This window comes from Pleurodeles waltl, chromosome 3_1, assembly GCF_031143425.1.
Source record: "Pleurodeles waltl isolate 20211129_DDA chromosome 3_1, aPleWal1.hap1.20221129, whole genome shotgun sequence".
Lineage (NCBI taxonomy): Eukaryota > Metazoa > Chordata > Amphibia > Caudata > Salamandridae > Pleurodeles > Pleurodeles waltl.
In genome coordinates, this window is record NC_090440.1 from 201,696,629 (window position 1) to 201,714,910 (window position 18,282).

General features: G+C 40.9%; 1 protein-coding gene across 15 annotated transcripts in view; it reads left to right on the forward strand.

Moving 5' to 3' along the window:
* LINGO1 (leucine rich repeat and Ig domain containing 1) overlaps nucleotides 1-18,282 on the forward strand; it is a 3,157,620-nt gene that overhangs the window by 804,899 nt on the left and 2,334,439 nt on the right. For all 15 annotated transcript variants that reach the window (XM_069222181.1, XM_069222179.1, XM_069222184.1 and 12 more), the window contains one exon: nucleotides 14,492-14,627. The gene's annotated coding sequence lies outside the window, so the exon portion shown is untranslated. The remainder of the gene's footprint in view (nucleotides 1-14,491; nucleotides 14,628-18,282) is intronic.

Here is an 18,282-nt window from a genome sequence, read left to right on the forward strand (position 1 = left end):
GGGCTCCTGAAGAAAACTGTGTGAACTTTGCGCTCGTTCAGCTTTGTAACTAATTGCTAAATCGTTTTCTTTATAGGTGCTTCCAGCTCTCTGATTCTATACAGACCATGGCTACACAAAAAAGTAGAGTGAAATATTGTAAATATGCGTGTATAGGCTTGATAGCTGCATGTGTACTAATAATAATGGCAATAGTGCTTGCAACACGTGGAAAGGGTGAGAATGAGAAAATTGATGCTTCTACTTTTGCTCCTGTTACTGTCACTGAACTAACTGCATTGAAAAGACTAGAATTAGATGAGAGACACTTGCATGATAAGAAGGAACTTTCGTATAACGTTTTCTATCGAATATGTTGAGACTATGGATGCGAAAGATTGTTATGTGTGCACACAGATACCGACATCAGTAAAGGAAGGGGTGACTTATCACCACATGCCTCTTACATACGGGATTACATGTAGTATAGTAACTTCTAGATTTTATGGTCAGACAAACATACAGTATTTTTATTCAAATTATGATGTTACCTTTGCATATGTTCCTATAATAGCGCAGCTAAGTCAGATTGCTAAAGATTGGGATGCTAAAATAATGAGGGAATTGTTCGAGCCAATGCAACCTTTTGAAACGGCTCACGCACATAGGGAAAACCTTACCTGCTCGCTCTCTGCAGTAGAAATAAGCTTTTTAGATCGCACAGATGATAGAAGGGCACAAATGAATGCGAAATTAGAAAAAGAGCTAAGTAAGAGGACTTCAGTAGATCATTATGATTTTGCCGCAATAAAAACACAAGGGAGAATAGCTTTAGATGCTTGGCATGTAGGGAAATTTTGTATATATCGTGGTGAATCTTATTATGACAACATTTTTGTGGGAGCGAGTGAGTGTAAACATACGTTTATCTTTAAAGCCAAATGGACATTCATGTTGAACGGACTTGACCCTGTCATACCAGGTGTATATTACATTTGTGGGTATAATGCCTATTATCGTCTTCCAAAAGGGTGGTGGGGGGTGGGGGAGATGTTATTTGGGTATAGTGTTCCCAAAGGTTTATCAACTGGATGACCTATCGATGATTCCAAAGACGTCTGGATCTCATCGTATCCAGAAAAGAGAGACCGCAGCTGCTGTGGTAGGAGATATATTTGGAGCCATGATTCCTTCATTGGGAGTTGTGTTGAATTCCATCAAAATAAGAAAGTTGTCTACTATAGTGGATAACATGTTGACAAAGTTTTCAGGTGCTATAATCCTGATGGATGCTGAACTTGCAGCAGAAAGAGCTATGACTCTTCAAAACAGGCTTGCCTTAGACATTCTTTTAGCAAAGGATGGCGGCGTTTGCAAAATGCTTGGTGCGCGTCACTGTTGTACGTATATACCTGACAACAGTGTGAAAATTAAAACAATGCTTGCTAATCTAACAAAAGAGAGTGCAGACTTGAAGGAATTGAAAGAACCAGGAGTTTGGGAGAAGGTTGGAAAGGGAATTGCTTCAGTGGGAAATTGGCTTGGTGGCATTTGGAATGGAATATTACTCAAAATAATACAGGGAATATTAATAGTACTGATTTGCATCTTTGGAATTTGGGGAATAAAAAGGGGAATATTAATGATCATGGCAAGAATTAAGAGAAGGAAGGAAGAGAAAATGATGAAAAGAATGGCAGAAGAATACAAAGAAAGAACAAGGGGAACTAAAAGGAAAAGAGAACTGACAGAATTTTAATGGAATAAAATTTGTGGGAATAGTTTGTGTGATGACAAGTAGTCATCAGAGGAGGGATTGATGACGCAGAAATGAAGGTTTTACATTTATTAGTGCATAATCGTAGTGCCGCAATAATCAAGTGTGACTTTAATCGAAATAATAAAGATTGTACGGGGACAAATGTGCCCTCAGAGTAGTTTGCCAACATTTATAAGCGTGCTTTATATATCGTGATGTATTAGAATTGCATGAATCTGACATAATCGTAAACGTGTGCTATGATTTGCTTGTTTGAACTGCTTTAGCTTAGCATTACTTTAGTGGAGGCTTCGGCCTAGTTGCCTGGTCTCACGGTTTAGATGCTCGTGTTTTTCCAATGTGCTAATAAACGTGTATTTCTGCTTGAAGCTGTACTTTTCCACTGAGATCGTTCACATGCTTATCTTTAAGGTTTCGTGCCAGCCTGGCATCTTCTTCTTTGCTCCAAGGTCAATCTGCAGGTGCGGACAATGGAAGCTCTGAAAGTGAGTTAATTGGTATAAAATGTTGCAACTTACGTACCCGTCTCCAAGGATAATGTATGCCTAGGTAGAAGCTTGAGAACTGTAGTTTTTGATTGGACAATTTGAAGCCAACCTATGAACCCTCCAATGGAAGACCCTACTGGATTTGAACTGTTGTCTATTTAAACCAGGTGCACAAGAAGAAAGCAGCCATTTTAGCCATTTTGCACCCTTTACAGCCATTACCAGCCTTTTACCCGCCATTTTGCAGCCATTATGGCCCATCTTGCTGACTTCGTCATTTTGCCATCTTCTACGATGCCAATTGATGTCCGATGCAATTTTGAATGAGACTTTGATGCTTTCTCTAATCGAGAGAAAGAGACTTTAAGAAATTCTTGCCCTAGAGACTTTAACTTTGAACTGTCCCTTTGCATGAAGTAGTAGTTTATCTTGCCGCCGTGAGGCAATTGCCCCGTCCACTTCGCCCCTTTGCCCCGTCCCATGCTGATCGAAACCGGTATCCATGCTGATCGAAAACCGGTACCTGTGAGACGAAGACTTCCTTGAATGCTGATTGTAATTGGTAAATATGAAAGGAAATTGTACAATTGCATTGTGTTTCTTTTAGGTAACCAACTGCTGATTTTGATAAGAGCCCTAGCTAGGAGTTTTCTAAATTAATGTTACTAAATTGTTTTTGCATGAAGTCCCACATGCAGATGCTAATTCGAGGTTAGATGAGGAATCATTGTTGCACGATGCAATTTGAGACCTTGTTATGCTGACTAATGTATTCAATTAGCTCATTACAGATTATAGTTTTAGTGGTTTGCGTTGCTATTATCGAATGCATTGTTATTCAAATACTGCATAGATTGCATCTTTTCCGCCGTTATGGACAGCTATTAATGTTCATTTACATATATCAATTGGTGTTGAGACACATCTATATTGTGCTAGCTTTGTTAATATAGGGAAATAAATTCATTAACTTTGAATAAACTGGTGTGGTTATTCATGGCCGAAAGGTCATGGTTCGCCGAAATGTATTCTGGATTAATTGTTAAGTGTTATGTTGATCAGGGTATTGCTTATGTTCGTTATTGATTGATTAAATTGATTGATCTCGGGTGAAGAGAGTCTCACTTAGCCAAAAGATTCATCGACCCGAAGAGCGTCCAAATACAGGTAAATTATTAGGGAGGAACGCTCTATCAAACCCAAAGAACTGCCTTCGCCTAGCTGCCAAGTGTACCAGGTCCATGCGTATTTTCTTAGAATTCTACAACTTGTAGTCCTGATTTTATACTGATTTAAATATTACTACAAATCTTAGAATTCTAATTAATCGGGACTGGTCTAACCAGTCTCACATGGACCTGGAAAACTCAAAGACTTTTTTAAGGCATGAAAGAAATGGGCCATGGTCTAGTCTAGGGCCCCCTGGTTATGTGAGTAGACAGAAAAATGTTGCTCATAATAAAACAGCTTCTTTTTTAATTTAACACCCCAGTATGCTTAACAGAAAGGTAGGGCCACATTTACTAAGGAATTACACAGGGAAAAGGCATGCAAAGTGACGCAAAGCAGAAATAACTTGGAATAGAATTTACTTTGCGGAGCAAAAGAAGTTTAGCATTAGAAAGGCACTCTTTTCTCAGCACAAATAGTGCTTTGATCTCGTTTGTCTCACTTGCGCCAATACAGCATTACTTAGATAGATTAGTGGAAGCACCCATCGTTTTCTATTGTGATTCAAAGCCTCATCTACTAAAAATAGCCAGACAGGGCTCTGCATCAAAAAACACAATGCTTCCTTGAAGCAGGTGCTAACATGCAGAAATGTTTTCTTTTCTGCAAACATTGCACACATTGCATGTGTGCTGTACTGTACAGCACAAACACAGTGGGTGGCATGTTTAACAAGCATTTGCAATGCCATGGGTCTCGCATTACATCGAGTTAGAGCTATTAGCGTTGTAAACTCCTAACCGGACTTTTCTTGCCACATTAAACGAAAAGAAAAAAACTAGTGCGATTGCGCTGTACGCTGCGAAATAAAGAGAAAAAGTAGTCCAGAAACCATAGAGAAAACATGGAGCCTCGTATGTTTCTAGTAGTTTACCGGAGCTCTCATTTCGATCTTTACGTCACCTATCTTTCACTCTCTTCATCTCCATGCTACCTTTCCTCTCTCCACTTCACATCTCCCTCACTACATAACCTCACTTTACCCCATCAAACTCTCTCCCTCTCTCACTACCTAACCTCTCATATTTTTTTCACCATTTGTTCACTACTTCACCTATCCAATCCCTTTTTCCCTCATTCTGCCTTTGTTCCCTCTCATTCACCTCTGTAAATATCATACACTTTTCTGGCTGCCTCTATTTCTCAACTATTTTTCTCTATCATCAACTCCTTTGCTTCTCTCTCTGTCTATCTTTAACACACAAACACATATCTCTTTCTGGACCTCCTTCTCCATTTCATCTCACCCCCTTCACCTCTGCTACCCCTCTGAACCTCTTTTTTACACATATCTCTTAACTTACCATCATTTCCTCTTTTTCTATCTCACAACTCTCTTCCTCTGTATAAGTCTCACCTCTCTTTTTCACATGTCTCTCAACTGCCTCTTTTCATTTTACTCATTTCTCCTTTTACACTTAACCGCTTTCTCTCCTCCCCACTTCTCTCTTTACCTGACTAGGTATTCTATAGCTATTTTTGTTTTGCTCTCTCTACCTTTCATCTCTTTGTTTTTTCATAATTCTCTCCTTCGACATCTACCACTCACTGCTTTCACCTCACTCTAATTCTCCTTTTTCTACGTTGCCTCTCTCTCTCTCTGCCACACACCTTGGAGTACTGTACTCCTCTCCCTTTCTCTATCTCACTGTACCGCTCCATCACACTTTAAAACCCTACCAATTTCTCTGTCTTTCTTTACTTAGACCCTCCTCTTTCTACTTCTCCTTGTGGTTCCACTTCTTTTACTTAGGATCACATACAACTGTCTAGCCAGAGAGGTGCTCACATATAAAAAAAGGAGAAGGCTGACAAGGAAGGGGAAGAGAAATTAGGAGAAAGTTATTAGAATTTTACTTGGACATAGGTAAATATCCCAGAGCAGCACTTTGATTTTAACCATTGCAGCCCGAAAGCCAGTCGTGAATGGGATGTATTTGTGATTACACATATTGAACATGTAAATCTATGATTTCGAATGCTATGTGCTTATGTTTTGATTTAATATTATGCGGTAGTCCACTAAATAGTAGGGGTGGGCGGAACTCAGTGGAGTTACATAAAAACTCTGCAAGATTCAGTGGAGTTCTGGCAATGAGTAGAACTTACTCGTTGCGCTGTTCACACTGCAATTTAGCTCTAGGAGCGCAAGTAGTGCTGGAAAAAAATGCAAGTGGCACCATATGGTGTGCAATAGCGTACAGCCATTTGATTTGATTTTGCTGTCACTAGAGTAAAAAAAAAACTACACCAGTGGTAGTAAATCTACTTGAGAAACAGCCCTCTGACTGATCACTTGCGGCAACTTGCATTAGAAAATCACGCTAGAGGGCGCCAAATCTCACTCACTCACTCACTAGCTCGCATTAACCTGGAGCCGCTAAGGAAAAAAATTAGTCCATACAGCGATTGGCAGAATTTGGCCAGAACTCCGCATTACGAGAGTAGCTTTGAGTTGTCAAATCCTGCCAATTCTGAAGGCAGAATGAAACATTCTACCCATCCCTACTAAACATCTAACAAGTCATTGTTAGTGTGTTTTTCTTATAATGGGAGTAACAAGAAGGTTAGTCATGGAATTCCACATAAAATGTTGTTGTTGCAAGTAAAAAAAATCTACATCCAAACACAAGAAGGAACAGCTTTAGCAGTGCTTTCTTTTCGTACTATTGGGCTGGAGGACACCAGGCAGCTTCAGCTTCCTGCTGTTCTGTCACTCCCTCATTTCTTAGGGCTTACGTATAATACAATATTGTTTGACATCACAATGTTTGAATGAGCCGAAATGTGCAACACATTCAAGGTTGCTCCAAACAGGGGAACCCTTAAGATGTCCGTGGGGAAAGTTGGCAGCTATGCTTGAGGAAAACATAGTATGGGAATTTAATAGACACATTGATCCACAATGGTGTGTTTGAGTACTCGAGATCCCTTATCACCCAAGCACTATAAAATACATCATATAATTGGGATATCAAAGTCAACACACATACAAATTCTATAGTATTATAGCCATTTTTTTCAGTTAAAAATGTGTGTCCCCTCATGTAGCATAGAGAGGGTGGGTCAGTCTAACCAATTAATGAATTTCACCATTCCTGTTCACCTTCATGTCTGCCCCCCGAACTTCCCTCCTCACTCTTCCCTACATACCTCGAGACCCTGCCTTTCATTGTTGCCAGATTAGTACTTGGGCTGCCGCATAACAGCCTCCACTTAAGTAATAATACACAAGGTAAGTGGGGAAGTATAAGAAAGGGTGAGAAAGCGAGTAGGGCAGGAGGGCTATGTATGCTTTTTGTGAGTAGGGCACACGTATGCAGGCTCTCCTACTCCTGTGCCTCTACATTTAGGTCTGGAGTGAATCACAAATCAGATAGGGTGTGGGCAGATGATGGGAGCCACACATAGGGTTTAGGCTGAGGCCAGTCACCTCTGCTATCCCTGTCAGGTGATGATCTGGAGAAAAAAAGACTAGCCCGACCTCGCTTAGGTGGCACCTAAGCATGTGTGAAACATGGAGCTGCTGCCACCCTGCCTCATGCAACCTCATGCAGAGATGTTGCCTGACCTGCGCTTTAACACTCCACAGAGCATTTTGGCTTAAAGTCTAATAACCTCTGCTCCTAGAACCCCTCCCACACACTCCTCACCCCTGACAGCAAAAAAGTCAAGGTTATGGTTATCCCACTTTGTTTCCATAGCTTCATGCACAGATCAATACTCTGCACAAATTATCACCGAGAGAGAGAAAGAAAACCGTGGAAATGCTTCCACAGCCTAGAATAGGGGTGTGCAGTGGAGGGCAGAATGGCAGTCTATCTGTACCCTTTGTCATCTGAACCATCCCTCTCCATCCTGAAAGGATACCCTCTTTTCATTCGGAAATGCTGACCTTTCTCAACTTTTATTTACTTTTTCAGCCCCAGTGGTCGAAGGGGGTGGGATATGAGGGGCACGACCTGTCCATACTTTCATAATTTAAGGAAAACAGTTCCCCTACTTTTTGTGAAGATCACCGTCCCAGGACAGTTAATTCAGACTGTGAGATAGCTTCAGCTGAGGGACACACCTGTGCTGTGAAACTGAGGGAGGGGCAGACAGTTAAGCAAGCCTTTCCAGGGTGCATGCTTGCCTGAAAGAAATGTAAATGTGCACAGCTAGTTAATCTGCATATGTAAAGGGTGCCTAGAAGCCAGTATGTGTTTAAATTGATGGATTGTAGCTTCCTGATGACACAGGTTTATTCTTTTTGATAGGTATTGCGAGTGAGTTAACAGCTGAGTTGTGAAGTATGTGATTTTAATGGGCAATTATAAAAAACAAGCATTTTCGATGCAATGGGTCTCACCTTTGCGCGAGTTAGCGTTATTAACGTTGTAAAATCCTAACTGGACTTTTCTTGCCACATGAATTGTAAATCAAAAGTAATACAGTTGTACATAAGCGAGCCAATTTAAGGCGCCACGCCCTGAGCATGAGCGTGAAGGAGAGACACAAAAGGAAACAGAAGTTTGCTCACAGTCAAACTTATCGGCAGTTATGCAGTTATCAATGTAACCGGGTCTATGTCATGCAAAGCGTTTGACTACTGCCCAGTGAGATCGTGCTGCGTAGGAAATAAAAAGAAAAAGTAGTCCAGAAGCCACGTGGAAAACATTAAGCATCGCATGTTTTCAGTAGTTTACCGGTGCACTCAAGGAGGGCTAACACCGGAAAAGGCATGACGTATGCATGCCTTTCATTAATGAAATCAAGTGAATTTGAAAAGGCACGCCCACGAACCAACCAAACTGATGGGTGTGCGGTGGGCGTGGTTAAAGGCCCACAGAGAAATTACAACAGGGACAGAGCGCTTGCGCACTCGACCCTAAAAATTGTAGTAAGTAGTCTGGGTATTACCAAAATCTACATTTTGGAAGCACTTTGTCTTGAACATTTTTGCACATTTTGTAGCAACCTGATTTACACAGTGTTTAATGCAACTTTAAAATAATGACTTACATTTTCACAGTGCTATCTGTCAACTGGGACCTCGTGACTCTTAACATACACAAGTCACTATATACCATTGCATCAACCAAGATTCAGTGTTGTGGCTCCCTGGTTACAGATACAGACCTCTGCAGTACATTAGCTAATATAGGGTTTATAACGTATGATAGTGCATTTCCCATCTAAAGTACTACTTCCTTCTGTTTGTTTTTATCACCACTCTGTCATTTCTCGTCTATCTTCTTTTCTTAACTGCAATCTTTTTTATTAAGATGTTAGCATATCATTCAGACATGCACAACGCAGATCACTGCATTCGTTAACGAACGTGTGGGTCCATTAATCTTTCAAAGTGCAGGGAGACACATTTCTGCTTAGATAAAGCTTGGCCGATTACAAATTTAGGAAGGGAGCTGCAGGGAGGAAGGATAAATCAAACTTGCCAAAGAAGACCCAGCACCATCTAAGCACAGCAGCATCTTCCAGTTAAGAAGAAGGTCTGTTCTCTTGTTTTGCCGCCGTACGTGTGTCATACAGTTCTTTTTTTATGTGCCAGGCAGATTTTTCTGAAATTGTTCCAGGACTGATGCGAGGTCTCCACATACACAAGTGCCTGTCTTCTCTTTGGGGCACACTCTAAATTTCCTGATTGACCCCCAAATGTCTGAACCTGCATGCCAAAGATTTTCCAATAGTCAAATATCTTCTAGTATACGCCATAATGTGAATATCCCTTTTCAGATCCTCTCATTTTTAGGATTCATTCACCAAAATAGCTCTGGAGTCCACTTCCTACCACCCACCCCCTCCCTTTCCACCTTTCTCCCATCCCCAGTGCCTTCCCTCTTTGTCAGGCAGAAATACCACCTGTGCTTAATTTGAGCCAATGGGCTGCTGGTGCGGGGCACCAGCAATTATTTTCCACGTCAGATATTTACAGAGTGCAAGAGAGGGCAAATTACACGGATGGGAAAGACAGAGGAAGGGATTGATAAATCGTCACAAAGGGAGAAACCAGCAACCTGTAAGCGTGAGAAAAGGGGGCAGGGATTGTCTGACAGTGGATTAAAGACTACTAGCTGTGGTATTCGGTGCGCCCATGTTAAATTGCACCTGTCATTGACGTCTGAGCAGAGCGTCGGGCACCGGCCCTCTTTATTTCACAAATTAAGGGCTAGATTTAAAAGGCCATATCGCCACCGGAGCATCACTGTTTGTGATGCTCCAGTGGCGCTGTGCAGTGCGCCACGTTTACAAGGTGGCGTTAAGCCACTTTTTGTGGCTTAACGCCACCTTGTAAATACAGCCCCTTCCTTCACATGCAGCACTTTGCAAGGAAGGGGCGTGCAATGGGTGTTGCTGTGGGCATCCCACAGCAACACCCATTGCATTTGGCGCTGCCCAAGATTTATGAGATTTCATAAATCTGAGGCAGGGCCAAAATCTAATGCCACCCCAGGGATGGCGTTAGCATGGCGCAACAAGGAGAGATGCTTTCATTTCTCCTCACTTTTTGCTCTTTCTATGTGTGTTGCATTCTGCTGCACACATGGAAAAGGCAAATAGCCATAGAAGATTGTTTTTGTGCCGGAAGGTGTCCCTTCCTGAATCACAACAAAACTCCCCCTCAACGCAGTTATCCTAGCACTATGGCGCAAGAGTGGCTGTGTTGGTGCTCAATAGCAACTTTAGCTTTGGTACAGAGGGAAACACCAGGGTGTGCCGTAAATATGGTGCATCCCTGCGTTTTAGAAGTGACGCAGCGTGGGGCGGCCAATTCTGGCGCAGCAGCCGCGCTGTGCCACTTCTGGCCCTAAATACTGCATAACACATTCACCTCTCCCCCTGCTGCCAGTGCCGCTCTAGAGAGCACATGTACTCCTGTCTTTCTCTTCTTTATTGCAAAATTGTGATGTGGCTCATCATTTCTTTACTCTTCTTTTTCCCCAAAGCACCCCTGACACCGATGTCTCTCTGGGCTCTTTTACTTACTCAGTCTCTGATCTCAGGGTTTTCTCAAGGAAAATCCACACTCAGATAGTCAGCTCACAGTGTGCACATATCAAGAGACCATCATAACGTGGCTAATTGTAAATTACACGTCTTCTGTTCTGTACTGCTCAGTCAGATTCTGTACTTTTTAGGTCCTACTGTTCTTGTGAGTTTTCCTTCTTTTTTTTCTCTATTACTATACAGTGTCCCAAGAGTTTTTTGTCTTTTCCATTTTCAGTCCAGTCTGTTTTATTTTCTCTTACCTTTGATTCATTTATTCGCAAGTCTTTCTCCATTTCTTTCACGTTCTTTTTCATTTTTTTCATCTCTAACTCGTGTGGACTAATTTACAACCTCTGCTATTTAACCAATCTGGCCCCCGATCTTTTAAAAGTGAGAATGCACTCAATTTTTTGTTAGTAACAGTGTGTGCATGTTGTCATTCTGTGTTTTTCAGTATGATGCTTAGAGATGTTAAAGAGATTTTAGGAAAGTACAATGTCCATTTATCGGGGTCAGAGGTTATGTGACTTTTCTGCAGTTGAAATCATTCAGGATCACTCCTAAGGAAGGCACTGACTGAGGTGTCCTCATAAACTGATTTCCAGTGGCTTTGTGATTCACATTATCTGCCCGTGGATCCCCCTGTGAGAGATGGGAACAACTCTCTGACTCCCTAGGCTCTTTGACTTCGAAAGTGGATGGGCACAGTTCAGTCCATTGTCCCTTTACCAAACAGCCAGTGATCTTGTGTATGGCAGGAGTGATCCATGTATGGGCCAAGTTGGCAACTGGTTATGAACCACTTCCAAGGAGGCAGAATTATGCATCAAACAGCAACTGCCAAGAGTTGAGAGATGTATACCACTCTGGGCCAATCCAAAATGTGATTGATGCTGCTTCAAAATAGTGGCTGAACGGGACTAATCCAAATGCTATTCTAATAATCAATATCAATAATCAATCAATGGGTCGTGCTGATCGCCGAATTGTGGATCTAGACCTAAAACTGGCATAGTACTGGCATTAGGTTACCTGTCTTACGATCAACATGTGTTATCTGTTGGTATAGTGAGCAATGAGCTGCTAGATGAAATGACAATGGTATTTTATTTCACATCTGGATGTTATCAAATGTTACATTAGATTTTCAAATCTGCCTGGTAAATAGAAAAAGCTTCTGCGATGCCTTTTATTTGCAAGTGATCTCTTTTTCCAATTGCGTCGTTGGGGATCGCCATACACATACATGTTTTGTTGTGTGCGTCTTACTGCCACATCTTGCATAATAGGCATGTTTATTTTTGTAACTGGTTTATCAGGTGGCTAAGATAGCAAAGGTTGCTTAAACATATGCTTTCCCGCAAAAATATCTGAAACCGAATAATTCCCCCCACATTCAGTTAATTTATTGGAAACTCTAATGAGGTGTTAATTGTCCATTCATCTGAAGTCTGTGTGAGGGGGCTACATGAGATGTCTGTTCGCTAAACATCTCTTATTACCAAAAGGAAATCTGCTCTGCTTTTAAAGGAACACAAGTCCCAAAGAAAGGTGCACATTTTCATCTATGTTGGCTCACAAAATGTACAGTAACAACCAGCTTTCTGTTTTTCCAGAGGTCCACATTAGGGTGCCAGTTGTTCTAGGATTGGGGGTAAGGAGTAGTTTAGTGGTGAAAAGGATTTGATGCAAGGGGGCATAAATAGCATGGAAAATTATTTCCAAACTGCATCTGCTCTCATTCAGTTTGTTTGCACTGTTCCTGCGTTATAGTTTTGCTGCGAATGGCGGCACAATTAGGTGACATGGCTTAATGGCACAGTTTTAGGAATTTGCCGTAAAAAGGGTAACATTAAATTGCAAAAATGATTTGAATTATGCTGGCATAATTGAAATTTCGCCTAGTCGTGATATTAAACTGAAAAGGGAGAAATGGCAAATTCCTAGACAATATTTGCGTTCCTTTCTAAACCACTGTAAGTCCGTAACATTTTTGGACAAAATCAATTTTATAATAAATCAAACTGGCTTACATGTTGTACAGATGATATTCACCATGGGAATGCCATGCATGTTGGTAGCTTTCAGGCGAATCCATGTTAGGAACAGGTCTCTGATTCATTTTAACACTTTGCTACAAAGAGGAAAATAGAACTCTGCCTGCGTTTCTCGTCTGTTCAACTGATCCAAAGCAAATAGACAGCTAGATCTTGAGATGATATCTGCATACATTTTAGTAGAGGGAGTAATGACGAAATGATCACGTGGGTTTGATGACGCGGTCAATGGAGAATGTAAAACAATATGGCACAAAGTGAAATTGGCTGATTCTATTCATGTGGTCTCGGGAGCGATCTAGGAGTATTTATGCACATGGTCCACAGATGCCTTTTAAAGTCATGTATAGATATTCTGTAGTTTAGAAGTGTTGAAAATAACTGAAAAGACACTGATGTCCCAAGTCAATTGTAGTAAATTGGAGGTTTAGGCGTCCTATTCTTAACTTATTAGGATTATCAAGTAAGGAAATAAATTGCCAATCAATCAAGAAAAATATTAATTAATTCACAAAACTGGACTCCATGCATATGTGCTAGAATTTCTATCATGCCTCTTTAAACATAAAATAAATAGTATTATCTCCATCATGTAAATAGGAAAGTAGACCTAATAAAAGAGCTATTTTCTGCAGTGCAATATACGGTCCTTCTGCCTTTGCTGGGGTGGAGTCAGTGGTATGCTTAAATGAGTAGAAAGGTTTAAACTTATTTCAGAATAATACATACCTAATAGTGTAATGAGCAAATCTTCAAAGCCACAATATTGTTCACTAGCCACTAGGATAGATCTAGCACTCATGCACTGCTCCGTATAAAAAGGTCAAAGGATCACCTTCTTTTTATATTCCTATAACAATTAGAATCAGCCATAGAGTTTCAGTCCAAGCGTTCCTTTATTTTTCAGATTCTTTGTAATGCACAAGTTTTTCTGGACAAACACTGCCTATGCATATGTTTTGGGTCCATCGTGTGTACTTCTGTTTTGTGAGTATTCATATTTACCTGATGGAGTAGGTGCCCCCCTCAACAATGCTTTAGAAGTAATATTCTTTTAAACATGAGCATAGTTTGCTTGAGCTAAACCCAATACCTGACGATATATAAAGTTAATTGATTTTACTAACCCCCTTTTCCAAGGCCACATACGTTATCATGATTATTGCATACAGTAGTTATCAGAGACATTAGAACACGCTGGCTGTGTTTACCAAAAAGGCGCTGTAACTGAGCACCTCTGTACACATGTAGGGGGCTTCAAAGCGTGTGTAAAGCCCAACAACTATGGAGCATTACCAATTTAAAAAACATCTCCAACCTGCATTGTTAAAAGTGTAATACAAACATCAATGTGCTGGAACACATAAAAGTAATTAATATTAAATGGTTGTGAAATTGGAGTGGGAAGACTTCTACATGAGACTCACTTCTAAAGAAAATGCATTGTGAGAGAAAAAAAATATTTAATGGAAGTACCAGGAATTACATATGTAATCCGGGAATAAAAAACAGTTGATAAATCGTGTAATTTACAGATAAGAATGGACAGAGGAATGCCAATGACAGAGAAGCTCAAAAGATGGCCTCAGTCATCTCAAAGTCAACCAGTCGACAAAGAAATCAGTTAATTAATTCAGCCGGGGAGGAGGGACTAGGGTACATTGTAATGTACAGAGGTTCATCTCAGGGAAAGACAGAAGACTGGGTGATGGCTATTCCAAATGTCTAGGGCAAATTCGCTATCACTACCTTAATGACTTCTGTAGGTTCGCGTGATGAAACGATTGGCTGTGTCCCACATAAATGAGGGTTGACATTCTTTCACAGATTTTGCCAGTGACATGATTCTATTACTTTATTTTCAAATACAATATTTTATTATTTTATTTTAAACGATTGTGTGATTTTAAATTTGTACATGCTTGTTTGATCTTATTCCAAGCCATAGCTTTCTTTTTCACACACAGAAATTCCAAATGCCCAGATCCTGGTATTTGTTGTACCTTAAATGATCAGGCAGGGGTGAATTCTTGGATTTTCACTACTGGAGTGATCGGAGAAGGAAAGGGAGAGAGGCTGAACCTTCTGTCTGCGTTGTCCCAGGTGAGGCGAATCCACTCAGCCTTTGGAAGGTGTACTGTGCATGGTAACAACGTCTCTGTAAAGCATGTTTTTCAAAGGAAGACAACTGTTTTGTTAATCCATATCGGTCCTCTTATAAAAGGCATGTAATCTGAACTATTTTTAATTGCTCTCATTTCTGTCTTTATACAGCATCTTTAACTGGGGTCTGAAAGGAAGTATCTTATGTTTTTTTTTTATCCTGGAGTGTTTATTAATTAAAAGAAACAGATGGACAAGGAACAGGGGGAGAAGGACAATCTGTCCCGTGAAATAATTAGAGACTAAACGGATAAGAAATTTAAAGCTTTCTGGATCAGTACTATTTCATTACCGCAAATTAGCTCCATCCAGTTCTTAATTTGTGAAAAAATAAATTGAAGGACTCAAGGCTTTTAAAAGGAGTACACAACCAGCCCTGCCAAATACTGTTAGTGGCATATATCAAAGTCTTGCTTAGGCATGATTCCTCTTTATTCTACCGCTCTCCATCTCTTACTTCTTTGTCTCGTCGTGTCTTTTTCATGTCTGCGTTTGCCTTTGTTACTGTTTTCCATTTTTCCTCTTTCTTCTTTTTCATTTTCGCCCACTTGTGTCCTTCTCTCTCTTGGCCAGAGTCTGATGATGAAAAATAACTGTCTGGGTTTCCAAAATGAGGGTCAGTGCCCACCACCTGCAATCAGCAGCACTCGCTAAGCACTGACTCCATCCATAAAATGTCTGTTTGATCCATGGAACCAAATCCCTTTAAGTCTTGCGTTTCAATTTATAAATTTCACTGCATATAGTGAGTCATAAGAGAGACAACAATAGTGCAGAGTTCACTAACATTTGTTTTTTCCCTATGTTTGATAGGTGTATGATCTAAACCCTATGTCACTGATCTCTGGGTGGTTCCTTCCATTACATTTAACTAGAAATACATTTGTAAAACCAAAAGAGTCGCCAAACACTATTTGGTACTAGCTGGAATGTCTTAAAGCCATCTATGTCTGCATGGCCACTAATGGTTTTAAATTAAATAGTGAAAAAATACTAGATACCAACTTGAAGTCTTGTATATTCAATACTTCAGTTACTCAAAGCCACATTTCTGCTTTTCAGTGAGTAGCTATGATATTACAAACATATATATTTATTAGCTACTGGCAATAGCCAGTAGGTAGTTATAGTTAGGACCTAGTTTCCATAGACAAAACGGTTTTTGTTTTACCAATAAATTTGGTGCAGTTTGACGAATCTTCACAAAATTTTCAAAATTAGTTCGCACTCACTCCAGCTGCTGTCTTGAAAGTTTCCAGGTCATTTGTTAAGCAGGAGCCAAGAAAAAGGGGGGTGTCCCAAAACGCATTTACTCAATGCAATTTCCCATGGGGATTTTAGACACAACTACAGCCTGAACTGCTGGACGAAATTACACCAAATTCTGCAAAATGTTAGCTCTTGGTCCAGAAAGAGAGCTTTTTATAATTTGGTGTACATCTGTTCAGTGGTTTTAAAGTTATTAAAGGGAAAAGAAATGGGGGGGTTGGCTAGAAATTGCTCCATTTGTTTTGGCCTACACAAGTATTTGTAGATCCATTGCGGTGCTCGACGCGGACCCGAGTGTAACTTCACAATGGGTCCAAAGCACAATGATTGAAAAAATACACCTACTCACACACCAAATCTCCACCGCACACAGTCAAAGGCTGTGCGCGGCGTGGGTGCATTTGGAGGGGGTTGGCTGAAGGGCCTGGTTGCAGGCCAGACCCTATTGCCAATCTCCACAGTGCATGGTCAAAGGTCGTGCACGGTGGTGCTTGTATTAAGGTATGATAGTTCCATATTACTTTACGTTAAAAAAAAACAACATAGAAATTACCTTAAAAAAACAAAACAAAGGTTACAGGAAATTTTTTGTTAGGTTTACGTTATACACCCACTAAACCACAGAAATTCAGCAGTTATAGTTATACTTATCTGAAGAAACTATAACTTGTGCCGTAAAATAACTTTCGGCCACGAGTTATAGTTTTTTAACATGGGATAACTATAACTGCTGTTTTTCTATTTTTTTGTGTGTGTAAAATGTAAACCTAACTAAGATGTCCCTGTAACCTTTGTTTTTTTTAGTAAATGTTTGTGTTTTTTAACATAAAGTAATATGTGTGTGTATATATATATATATATATATATATATATATATATATATATATATATATATATATATATATATATATAGCAACACAAAAGGATGATGGACGGAGTGCTGAGCAATGCAAACACTCACCCCCAGTCACAGATCTGGGTTTAATCCATCATTCTTTTGCTCACCATGCCACCCCAGTTTGGACCCAGCCATATGAAAATCAGTCTTGACCCTGTTCCTTGTGGGAACAGTCCAGGCCGAACTGCCAGGCCAGGTCCTCCCTGGACCGGAAACAAGCATCGTGGGACCGGTTTCAGGGTATCACCCTTCATCAGCCAGGCTATCTTGAATACAGTGGCACAGTGAGCACGGGACCCACGTCTGGGCATACCCGTCCCACTTAGGGCAACTTTAGCAACACAAAAGGATGATGGACGGAGTGCTGAACAATGCAAACACTCACCCCCAGTCACAGACACCAGTGAAGGCGAGTGCAGTGAGTGACTGCACCTGCCTGCAGGGGGATGTCTGAGGGGTCCATCCGACCCCCTTTGTCCTCTCCAGAGACTGCCCTCAGGATGTACACTGACAGTGTGCCACTGTTTTGTTGCACACTGACCGTGCACCCCCAACTGCTTTTTTGCCTTTGTGTCCATGTCCATAATATGGTGCAGGAGCAAAGGCAAAGAGATTACCTCATTTGCATGAGTCTACATCCCATGCAAATTAGATAATGGCCTCTTGAGATTCCTCTGGTGTTATATGAGTGCCAGTGTTATCAGTATTACAGAAGGGGGCACAAAAAGCATCTGTGGCCTTTTCTGTGATACCTAAGTGCGCTGGGGGTGCCCAAATCTGATGCACACACCTGTTGTGTACTGAGGACACTTGCATAATACAACCCCAGGTGCGATTTTATCGGCTGGAAATTCTAGCTGGTGAGATTGCATGAGACTCCCTGCCTCTCTCCTACTGCATGAGAGGTCACAGAACACTCCCCATTTCTGGCACAGCTTCTCCTGCCCTTTGGCAAACTCCCCACAACCAATCCCCTTCCCACTGCCCCTCACTGGCCCTCAACTCTCATTCATTACTTGCCCGAGCTGTGATATGTGAGGGGATTCGTTCTTGGAATTCTGGGCACAAAAAAGGACTTGTACATGCTTCTCCTTGCTGAGAACATTGAATACAATTCTGGACTTACTACCTAATCTTTCCAGGAGAATCGTAGTCCCGGCACTTATTCTGTTGTGCTTGGACTACGGAAACTCCTTGTACCTGGGCTCACCCAAATCAGTCTTAAAGAGAATTCAAGTAGTCCAAAGGGCCACGGAGAGAACAATATTCAAGTTAGCCAAATGCTCATCATTCAAATATGCCTTGGTCTTCTTGCACTGTCTACCAGTGGAGAAAATAATAAAATTCAAGACACTTTGCTTTACTCACAGGGCAATTAATCATAGGTAACCCAATATGATTAAGGCTCTTCTTAATTCCTCCCCCCCC